Consider the following 11,871-nt stretch of genomic DNA (forward strand, 5'->3'; position numbering starts at 1 on the left):
GCTTTTATAACTCAAACATTAGGTATAAGACTGTAATTAGAAAGACTACACACTTAAAAGTCACAGGGATGACGTTTCGCTGAAGCTACGATCTCTCTGTGTATCGTACAGGGGATGTAACGTTACTCAAATGAGCAGAGGAGCTAATTTTATTTATCTGCTGAAAACACTTCCCTGGGTAAAACACATCAGGTAAGATAACGTTGCATGTGTTGTGGGACAGAGCTAAGCTAGCTAGCTAGCTTTCACACAAAACTAAGTGGTCATTAGACTAACCTATGGCTAACTGATCATCATATTTGTAATCCATGGCTCAGTGTGCTTTATTGAGTGTCATGGTTCACTACATTTCACTACAGTTCACTATATTTCGTCATAAAGATAGGTCCCATGGACCAGAAGGAGAAGGGCGGGACTTAGGACTAGAGGTCGCCCCCACTCTCCTGTCAATCTCTTGGGAGTGGCTGCTTTGAGGACCACAGTAAGTTTTTCTCTGGCTTTTTTTTGTCATTTTTAGACAGTGTGTCATCTCCATGACAACGCTTCGTTGTACTTCCTTTCTAACATCCCCCTTTTAGGCTTTTTTTTGTAGCTGGATGTATCTTTTGTTGCATCTAACTATGAATGTGTATAACATTATTGATAGTGAGATGTTTTCTACAGTTACACTGTTACAGTTACACAAAAACACGTTCTATTTCTCAGATTGACGGCTTTGTTCTAACGCCGCTGGGCTCCCTCTCTTCAGTCACTCAACACTGTAAAACGTTGCCGTGCTTTCAGGCAGTCATTGCGGCTCCGTCTAAAACTCCAGCTGTTTGGAACATTAAAATAAAAAGAATTATGGATCATTTCATTTCTCTAGTTTATAGCTGACTCTACCAGCTGCCTTCTCTATTGGCTGTTGAAACCATAGACTGTTACAGTATTATATATATTATATTAATATTACAGTCAATGGTTAAAACAGGTGATGTTCCTTACGTTCTAAAACCAGCCTCTGCTGGCTGGAGTCCAGCTGAGACTTTGTCCGAGACAATCTCTGTCTTTCCATGTTACAGGCCCTGGCACTAGCTAGCTGTGAGGGACACTGACTCGCTTCAGTTAAGAGGGCAACACGCGTTTTACTCGTTTCCTGTTGCTGGCGACATCTGTTGACGGCTGATCCCAAATATATGACAACCCCAATTTTTCAGGGAGAAAAAAATCTTAAATAACTTATATATAACTTCGGTATTTTGATGATGCTAATCGTTTTCATTTTATACAGCAATATCACTACAAAGTCTTCAAAGAATGTGCATTTGTCTGCATGGCTTAATAACGGTTAATCGTGTTGTGGCAAAAGTTAAAACGGTTTCTAGTTGTTGTTTTTTACAAGCAACCATGTTTGTTATGGTGGAGCCAGTACCGGTGGCGTGGACCAGCATTTGGGGGTCCCCCCCCCCCCCCCCCCCCCCCACAAGCCTTCAACCCCATACAACATGCTTTAATTCTCCAGAAAATCTGCCATTTTATCACATGTAGCCCCTGAGTTGGTATATTCTTGCTGCAATTGCTTGACCACTGCTTCTGTACGTACGGCCAGCGCGCTTTATTCAGTGTCAACAGTCCGTGGCCCGGCCAATGTGTATCGTGGATAAACATAAGACTTTGACAGACTGTGGTTCATGTGGCAGTTGTCATCCTCATTTTCCTACCATTAATTTATGTTAAACATAAAAGTAATCTTCTCTTTAAACAAGTAGATTTTAGGGCTGAAATTAACAATTATTTTCATTGTCAATTAATCTGTCGTTTATTTTGTCAATTAATCGATTAGTTGTTTGGTCTATAACATGTCAGAAAATGGTGAAAAATGTGGATCAGTTTTTCCCAGAGTCCAAGATGACGTCCTCAAATGTCTCGTTTTGTCCACAACTCAAAAGATATTCAGTTTACTGTCACAGAGAAGAGAGGAAACTACAACTTATTCTCATGTAAGAATCTGAAATCCGAGAATTTTCCACTTTTTTTTAACATAAAAAAATGACAAACAGATTCATCAATTATCATAGTAGTTGGTGACTGATTTAATAGTTGACAACTAATTGATTGATCTCTACAGCTTTAGTATATTTAGTTACTTAAATGCAATCACACATAAAGCATAGAGGTTAGTCAGAAAATGCTCATATGAGGGGAAACAGTCATACGACTAAGACATACTGAACAATTATTGGGCTAAATCCTAGACTAATCCAGGACTGAACATAACTCAGTTTCTATACCTCCACACAGCGTTCAACCCGATTCTTCAAATTATCCAAAACCCCCACCGGAAGATGCTGTAACAGAAGTACGGGACCCACAGAGAGATACAGTTGAGGGAATAAATGCGGCAATAGTCATCGAGGCAAGATGGAGCAGAAAAAAAGACAGATTGAAAAGACGGGGGATGGGGGAAGGGAGTGCAGAGAGCAATACAGGGGAATGGGTGAGGGGTATGTTATGAGGTTGTAAGGGAGCCAGTGCACAAGATAGTGAAAAAGTGAGTGAGTGGAAAAGAGAGAGAGGGGGGGATAGAGAGAGAGAGAGGTTGAGAGAGGTGCTGGTGCTTTTTAAATAGCCTAGGTGGAACACCAAATCCCCTCAGCAGCACAAATCAGCTGACTGACTGCCACTTGCCAAGGAGTAGGTGGGGGTGGGGGTGGTGGGGAGAGCAGGGCTTATAACTCTCTTCACTGACACCTTCACCGTGCAGAAACGAGACAGAGCTTTACCCATGTTGGCCCTGGAGAACTCTATCCTGTCTAAACATAGACCTCCTGGTGCACTGGGGGAAGATGATTGAGACCGACATGGAAATAAAGAAAGAGAGCGGGAAAGAAAGAATAAGGAGAGCTCATCTGTCTTTCTCTGTCATTTATGTCTGTGTTATCGAGCTCTTTACTGAACTCTTGATAGCTTATTACATGGAGTTTTCTTAAGGTTTTTCCATGCACTAACAAGTCTCTATCCTATCAAGTCATTTGTTGTCTATTTTCAAACTACAACCTGTGCTGCAAGTTGGATTAGGTATCGAACTGGAACCAAAAACTGCGAAGCAGAATGTGTCTTTAACACTGAGTACTGAAAACTGCGAAGTATTGAAAGTTAGCTAAAATGCATCAGAGTCATAGTTTAGGTATCATTACAGTCAACTCAAATTTTATTAGTCGACATAAATTGTTTGATAAGGAAGATTTTGTTTTGCATTTATTGCTGCAAAGGTATGAGAGAAGGAACTGCTCTGCAAAAGGGCAATTCATCCAACAATACATCCCTTTTAAGCCAATTATCCAGGTCTGAGTTGTGGTGGCAGCCGGCTTAAAGGGATACTTCACAGATTAGCATTAAGATTTGTATCAGTAGAAACCCGGTAGCATTTTTGAATGACCGTGCATCCCTCCCTCATGTCCCCCTGAGACGACAGATCTCTGTATTGTGTCTGGCAAAAAAACCTCAGACGACGCAAAAATCGTCATTTTGCGTCATCGGAGGCATTTTTGCCCAGCGGCTGTGGCCAGCTAGTTCCGTATGTCACCCCGCCCATAGGGGGTGGGACTCTTTACCCCACGCGAGCTGAGTGTCAGCCATCTTGGAGCTACGCAAACAGATTCACTCTTTTCAGCGTCAAGCTTTTACATCAATTATGTGCATTCAAACTACTGCACATGTGTACCACCGGGATACATAGGTACAAATCAGAGAATATGCAGGAAACCTTAGTACAGACAGAATACTCTACATACTACGCAAGCTTCGTCTGTTGCGGAGACCAGCACCTCAGCCAGCGGTGTCGCCCGGTGCCTCTAGCCGGGTAAGGGGACATTGACGGCGGTGTGCGCTAAGCGTAAACGCTTGCAAGTGTCCGATCATTAGACAACAAAATTCACAGCTGTGTTTACATCACTCAAGCGCTAATGCTAGTTTGCTTTAGCTGAACTTTACGGAGCCTATTATGTGTGCGCAAAAAAACAATTTAAGGATATATTCATCTTTCCAAAGGTGAAATATCCCTTTAAGGCCCAAAAGGAACTAGTCCTCCCACCATGTCCAAAAAACAAAAGTGTTTATAGGTGTCCTGAACATCAAAACCAGAATGTGGGGTGAAAAGTCTGTCATCATAAAGAGGGACGAGTTTGAATATGGGGATAAAAGTTCACAATTTTAGAGAGTCGGCCATGACTGTTGTATTGTCAGTTTCATAAAGTTACGAAAATTGGTGGACACAGCCCCTTAAATTCGGAGTTGGAGAAGTGTCAGAATAGGAGCATTCATATGCTGTTCAGTAGGGGTGGGAATCACCAGAAGCCTCGGGATACAATATTAAGATACTTGTCACAATAAGATATTATTGCTATTTTAGACATATTGCAATATTCTGGGATATATTGCAATTTATTACCTTTTTTACAACTTCAAATTTTTCCCAATTTCAATGTCCTCAAAAGGAAACTTTTATCAACATCTGTTTTATCTAATTTACCTGTTAATTAATATCACTTAGCATAGCATCTTCAGCAGTAGTGTAACGTGCCAACGCCGGGCCCTTAAACAGGATTATCAAGGCGGGCCCCCCTACCACAGCACATGATGACAGCACAATGTCCACGAGATGGTTACCATGAATAGGACAGATTAGGATCATAGAGACACAGCATATCAGATGAGATGACTGACAAAATCAAGAGTGGCCTACGTGCACCACGTGCAACAACAAAAACGGCTGGTGAATGCGCACCATTACACATGAAAAAGCACACAAGGGCAGTCCCTCCAGGATTTCACAGCATGTTTTGAGATTGTAGCGGCCCAAAATTCCAGATTTTGCGGGAGCTTTTGGAAAAAATTGCAATAAAAGCTGAGATGTCTTTTGTATGTTTGCTACAATGAAGTTGCAGAAGACAGTGAAAGTTGCAATTTTTTTTGTATAGTTCTTTAAAACTTGTTTTGGCCAGAATAATAATTAATACTATTAATTAATTACTCTTGGCTGAGATTTCCCTAGGAACCAAAAAGGCTCAGAATGCTGCAAATGTTGGTATAATATGAAATTGGCTGGTGGATTTAAGACAAAAAAATAATATTTATTTATTCAAAACAATTAGCAAAATCCAACCTTTTAAGGACACCAATGTATTGTAAATAAATAAATGTTCTTCCTTGAAATACAGGGGGCATGAGTATACACCCCCCTATGTTAAATTCCCATAGAGGCAGGCACATTTTTATTTTTAAAAGGCCAGTTATTTCATGGATCAGGACACTAGGTATCCTGATAAAGTTCCCTTGGCCTTTGGAAATAAAATAAAACCCCACATCATCCCATACCCTTCACCATACCTAGAGATATGCATGGGGAACTTTCCATAAGACCATCTCTCAGAGCAAATCAAACCAGCTATTAAGATAACTGAATTAAAACTATGCCAATTTGTTGGTATGGCAAAATAAATGGCAGTAGACCGTGATTTCACTTGGTTTTATGAGAGATTGTAGTGAGCTCAGTTTTACTGCTAGGATGAAGACTGTGGTATTGAATTAAACGGGAAAACATCATGCATGCATTGGTAGCACTCTAACGTGCTAACATACAAGGAAGGGGTCTCAATAATTCACCAAATGTAACCAAAGGTTAACCAAAAAATCCTAGCTTGCAATTCCTGTCTGTTTTCCATCAGAGTGCAGTTTGTCCTCGTCTTTCATAAGTGTGTTAACTATTGTGGAACTGGCAAAGACCTGGTGGTTGTTTGTGAAGGCTTCACAGACACAATTTATAGGGCCTAGTCATGTTCATCATTTCACTGCCTCAATATGAATAACAAGTGTAATATGACATTGAAAAATTATATTATATTGGTTATTCAATGCTTAATACAAAGCAGCAACAACAGCTAATGACATATCTTTAAAACCATTTGTCTGTTCACGTTGAAGATAGATGCAGCACAAAAGATGAAAGGGTAGTAACTACCACTCAGTATAGTTTTGGTATAGGCCTACAGAACATCTAATCCCCAAGTTTGTGTAATTTGGGGTTTCTGTAGCCAGTGACATTTTATTATTTGTATATCATATTTTTTATGATATAGTATTCACATATTTTATTATATCATATCTTTATTTTCAGTGCAGATTTAATGGCATTGTACATTTTTTGTTTTTATTTGACGGCTGACGCTTCATTAATGTAATTGTAGATAGACTATAGCATTGTGGTGTGGTATCAGGACATCCTGGTTAGTGAATGGCCGGATGACAGGCCTATTGGAGGGAAAGTCCAGGGCTGTTTTTTAGGCCCAGTCCGTCCCTGATACTTACACTTTATTAATTTTGTAGGAATACGCTGTGCAGAGTAGTTTGTGTGTCCTCCAGAGTCTCTAATGTTAGCTGCACTTAAACGTCAGGGCAGGCAGGCATTAAGCTGTCACTCAAACGTACTCCAAAAACTCATTAGCCAATGGGGACGCACCCCTGTAAGTCCCGCCCACTCGAGGGGTTTGTGCCAAATTTGCAAAGAGTTTGGAAGAGTAAACTAGAAAGCATGTATATAAACGAATAAAAGACCAATAGTTTATGACTACAAAAAACTTTTAAAGTTTTACTTTTGAGATGCCAATTTTGTTGCTTGAGTTGGGGATTTTTGCTTGAAATTAAAGGCAATAATAATCCCATATTCTGTGGTGTCATATGTCTCCTGTGAAGGTTTAGAAGAACAACTATTTTTAAAATATTCTAAAAGGCATCGAAGGTAGGACCACTGGAAAGAGAAGGAACAGACAGAAATGCGCTATATATATTCATTCTTTTTCTCTCACTCTGTCTCCCTCGCTCCTGAAGTCCAGCCGGTTTCCTGCTTTCCCAGAATAATGCCGTTTATGAGGCTTTATAAATGGCACTGTCCAAACCCCTATGCTTGTGCTCTTACGTTCTCCTGCTATGTCGCCCTCCTCCCCTCTCCATGGAAGTTCATGGCATTTGTATGCATGCCTGAAATGATCCGTCTACTGTTGATATGCAGAGGCAGGGAGATGTTATGTCAAAGTTGAACTGGCATACAGTCTTAGTGGACCTCTGACATAATTGGGATTTTTTGCATTCCTACTAAATTAACTTCACCCTTGCCCTCCCTTGTTTACCTCTTTGAGCTGTTACACTTTCCCTCAGCTTGGCAAATTAACACCCCCTACTCCTGAAATGTTCCGTTGTAACTCGTGCTGTCAAACAATTTAAATAGTCAATCACAATTAATCACATTAATGTCATCCAATTAATCGCACATTTTTTCCCTTTACGTTTTCTCATTTTAATGCTCTTATCAACATGGAAAAGTGAATCGGCTTGCTTTGTGCAAATGTTTTTCTTTACTTAAACAACACTGGCATATAGCCAACTGTAGTATTCAATTTCAGACGTAACATCCTCACTTGGAGCAGTCATTCACACTTAATAACACAAAAACTCTCTCGCACAAAGTAACACTGTCCATCAATAAAAGGGTGAAAAAAAATTGACGGGGGGGGGGGGGGGGGGGGGGGGGAATCGACATCAGCTGTGTGCTTGGCCATCAATTGGTATTTCAGACTGGACGTGCAGTGATAATCGCTCAGTTCACAACAACAAAACACACAGACACACACTTTGGACTTGTCAATGGAAAATTTGGAAACTTTTAAAAAGTAAACTTTCCATTCAGAATCTTATCGGCGTCCATTTTGGCGTCTCACGCTCTCCATCCACTCAAAACGTAACGTTACTACTCTTTGGTTGGCTCGCAAGCCCAAACCAGTGTGTGCGCCGTGCCTGTTGTTTTGTTTCCAGTCTAGCGAGATCTGGTGGGTGTTGTAGTTTCTCTAACGTTACTAGTTGTTGCAACAGCATGTGAAAAAAACTACAAACTTTGCTAGGCCAAAGGAAACGTTGATCTTGCGATATAAATATTGACGCTGTTAAAATGGGTTTGCGTTAATAACGCATTGAACTGATAGCACTAGGTGTAACACTTCCTTCCTTCGTCTTACTCAGAGTCATTGCCTCAGTTCTCACCCTTTCCCTTCTTTTTTCTTTCTAAACTCTCTCGTCTTTGTTGGGTGACTAACATTTTGGAGGATGAGGGTGGAAAATCTTTTTAACTGTCCTTAATGAATATCAGAAATGGGTGTGTCACAAGTTTGTGATTCATATCCTCTGTTATCTCAAAGACTCTATTCAACATCACACAAATCCCAAACACATGAAGAAAAATGCACGAGGGATGGTCTGAGGTTTGGCCAAGACCTTTGCTTCCTGTTGGAATAACTGAACAAAATATTATTCAGTGTGACGAAATTGATCCAGCCAGGATGTAACTGGGATGGTTCATTACAACTGTGCTGATCTATAATATGTCTCCAAATAGACTAAGTGTAGCCAACAAATCTACTGTTACTATAATTTCTAGTTATAGTTCAAGTATCTTGTTACTATAATTGACACTGTTCATTGTACCAACTGCGGTAATTATTATAAATCATAATTCTCTATGCAGTCCCACCAGAAAAATGTGATTATGCGATCGCATAATTCAATGCATAACTTAGCAGAAACTTGAAAAATGTTGCGTTTCCTTCACACAAGAACAGCCATTTTCCCCTGTTGCCATGGGAACGTTATGAAGTGACAGAATTACGCGACAAGACAAACAGTCTCTTTTTTTATAAAACTGCAGTTTTGGCAAGTTCTTGCAATTTCAGGCGAAGATTTTTGCCCACAACGATTGCAAAAAAGGAGGACTGTCTGTATCTGTATAAATGTATCTGTGTCCCAACCGGCAGCGTCAGACGACCGCCCACTAAGAGCCTGGTTCTGTCTGAGGTTTCTGCCTGTTTAAAGGACGTTTTTCCCCGCCACTGTTGCACCAACTTCTTGCCCCACAGAGGAGATGTCGGGTCTTTGTAAACCATATAGTGTGGTCTAGTGTCTAGACCTGATCTATCTGTAAACTGTCCTGAGATAACTCCTGTTATGATTTAACACTACAAATAAATTGAAAAACAAACAAACATTGAAATCATGTAGGATATACAGTACATCATCACAGCTAATCATTGTGCACATTAAACACATTTTTTGTTGTTGTATGACCATTTTACAATTTGTGGTTTTTATTTATTTATGTAGAAATCATTTCGCAGACTCTTGAAAGTTGCATAAGTCATCACAGTAAACATCAAGACTACATTTTTGGCAAAGTACTGAGGACAAAATCTTCTCAAATCACCTTGGCCCTAAACTCTATTACCATGAAACAATAAAGTAAATTTGACAAACTGTGTCTAACCCTGATTTCCACCAACTGCGGATCGCAGCTCTGCTGCGTGTTGGCTCCCTGCTCCGCCGTCCTTCAGTACCCACCAGGTCCGGATTTGTTGCGAAACAGCTGTGGCCATGACTGACAGTTCACGTATGGTCGCGCGATATAACAGGATGTAGTTTCTATACACAGATCCACAAAACCTCCAACCTGTTGACTTCAGGCCTGTCTCATTATGACATGTAGTGTCAGGTGTAGTGCAGGGAAATATGATCCGCCGTGAGCACGGTGTATTTTATGTTGTTTCTGTGCTCGACTTCCTGTCCTGGACTATCGGCCTTGTGCTGAATTGCTGCGGAGCTCTCTGGCGTCCGGGAAAAATAGAAGCTCTGCGTATCTGCTCCGGAGGGCTGAGGATCGCCGGAGCTGGGCCGGAGTCGGGACGCAGCCGGTGAAAATACACACATTCAGATTTTCTTACTTGTGGTACAGAACCCGGAAGTTTTACTTCAACTTCGGCTCTCTATACATGCTAAGCAGTTGAAGAGTTGAACTTGAAAACATGCTGGTATGGTCCTTTAGGTATGACACATGCTACAAGCGACAGTCCAGGCATTCTCTCACCGAAAAAAACCCTCAAAAGCAGACAGTGCACTCATGTTATCAATGGGAGGAATGCGTGCCCCCTCATCAAGAAACACACACACACCAAACTCAAAGCAGGCATACACCACGCATACAGTGACTACGTGGAATGACGTGTGAGGTAAGAGCTGCAGTGTCCTGTAGTCCTGCTGCGAAACATAATAAAATGCACTTTGATTACATTCCTCTGTGACCGGTCGTGTCCCACTTTCCATTCTCCTCGACGCCAACGACTGTTTTATGCACAGCCGCTCTCATTTCATGATGAAGGGCAGCGATCTGGAGCCAGTAGGGGTGACTCACCCATGATGCATCCTTTTGATGTCCTGAGCTCGAGACCTCCCAACATTTTATGTCCCACCTGCCATTTAGGTTAGAGGTGGGGGTGGTGGAGCAGTGAGGAAGGGGATGGGGGTATTAAAATAAAGACATGTAAAGAAGGATGCAGGACTAGCAGGGATGTGGATTAACTACATGAGTTTAATGATCTGCGTATTATTGCATGTACTATATATATATATATATATATAAATGCTCAGGGTTAACCCTTTGATGGCCACCGCCCAGGTAGGCGCTGGGCTTGATGTAAGAGTGCGGAGAAGTTGCATCATCTTCATCATCAGAGCTTAGAGCCATGTCCTCGACTGTCCTTGCACTGGATGAACTGAAGCCACAAACTGGGAGAAGCATGGAGAGCCCGTTCCTTTTGTTTATTTCATTCCTTAAGTTTTTTCCTCCTTCCATTGTTCTTCCTTTCCTTCCTCTTCTTCATTTGGGTTGGGTGTTGATTCTCGGACCATAACATTTTTGTTCCAAATACATAAATGCAACTTGAATTTCCTGCTTTTCTACGCTTTTCATTTGCTTCCTCTCCTTCATTTTGTCTCTGTATGGTTACATGTCAAGAAATGACAATAAGAAGGATACTGTGTTTTAGAAATTTGAATATTCTGTTTCCAGGCAGCCTTAAATCATTTTTCTCTCTCTTTTCTTGTCCCTCTTCTTTATTGTGTGTGTGTGTATCTGTGTTGGTTTGTATAACATGACTGTGGTGGACAGGACTCCCGCATGTGACCACCCTGGTTAGATAAAGGTCAAAAAGATAAAATAAACATATCAATGCAACACCTTATATTAAGCTACATCATCTTAAACAGTTGAAAGATCTATCTTCACTCCATCTTCTGTGTTGCATTTTGGGGGAAGAACAGAGTAGTAAAATAAGCCGTTTGATCAAGCTAGAGTGAGTTGGAGATCCATGGTGGACGCCCTGTGCTCCCAAGGGGGCCAAGAGGATGAATGGAAAAAATGATCAAGCTACAGATGATTTGACCATAATGAATTGCTTTTTAACCCTTTGACTGCACAGTTTAGGAGGCAGGGCTTCAGCCCAGCTGCAGAGTAAGCCATTGGCTGTGGCAGGATGATTGACAGAGCTGTGATTGGCTGCTGAAACCTCCTGATCTGTGTCCACCAGTCCTTGCCAGTCAGGTGACTGTGACACGCTGCAAAAAAATCACTGTTATCAATCTGTCCTCACAATCAGCAGAGCTACCGCTAATGGGGAGTTGAAATTTATCAATGCAATAAATTGTTGCTCTTTCTTTCCTTTAGGAAAAAGCCTCCTTTCACCTCCTGTAGCTTGTTTGTGGTTTACTGCAGATGAGATTCATCAGGAGGCAGTTGGTGGACTGAATGGGTTATGAGCTGTCACAAACGGTTTGTGTTTCCACTTTAACTCTTGGCCTCTTAAACACTGAATCATTATTGGACAGATATGATCATTACAAAGCACTGCTGAGGCACAAACCGCCAATTTGTGATGTCTCTAGTTTCAATCTGGCTCAACAATGTCATCATGTGACGTTCATTCTCGTCTTTTTAGTCCGCAAAATTAAGCCTAATAAAGT

At 41.2% G+C, this 11,871-nt stretch overlaps 2 long non-coding RNA genes across 2 annotated transcripts in view; both read right to left on the reverse strand.

Annotated features, from left to right (window-relative positions):
* The window catches only part of LOC116695263 (uncharacterized), a 62,364-nt gene that overhangs the window by 21,925 nt on the left and 28,568 nt on the right, over positions 1-11,871 (reverse strand). The window lies entirely within an intron of this gene.
* The window catches only part of LOC116695264 (uncharacterized), a 19,318-nt gene continuing 15,980 nt past the window's right edge, over positions 8,534-11,871 (reverse strand). Inside the window, exon 3 of the long non-coding RNA XR_004333400.1 lies at positions 8,534-8,598. This is a non-coding gene — a long non-coding RNA (uncharacterized LOC116695264). The remainder of the gene's footprint in view (positions 8,599-11,871) is intronic.

The sequence above is a fragment of the Etheostoma spectabile genome, chromosome 9, assembly GCF_008692095.1.
Source record: "Etheostoma spectabile isolate EspeVRDwgs_2016 chromosome 9, UIUC_Espe_1.0, whole genome shotgun sequence".
Classification (NCBI taxonomy): domain Eukaryota; kingdom Metazoa; phylum Chordata; class Actinopteri; order Perciformes; family Percidae; genus Etheostoma; species Etheostoma spectabile.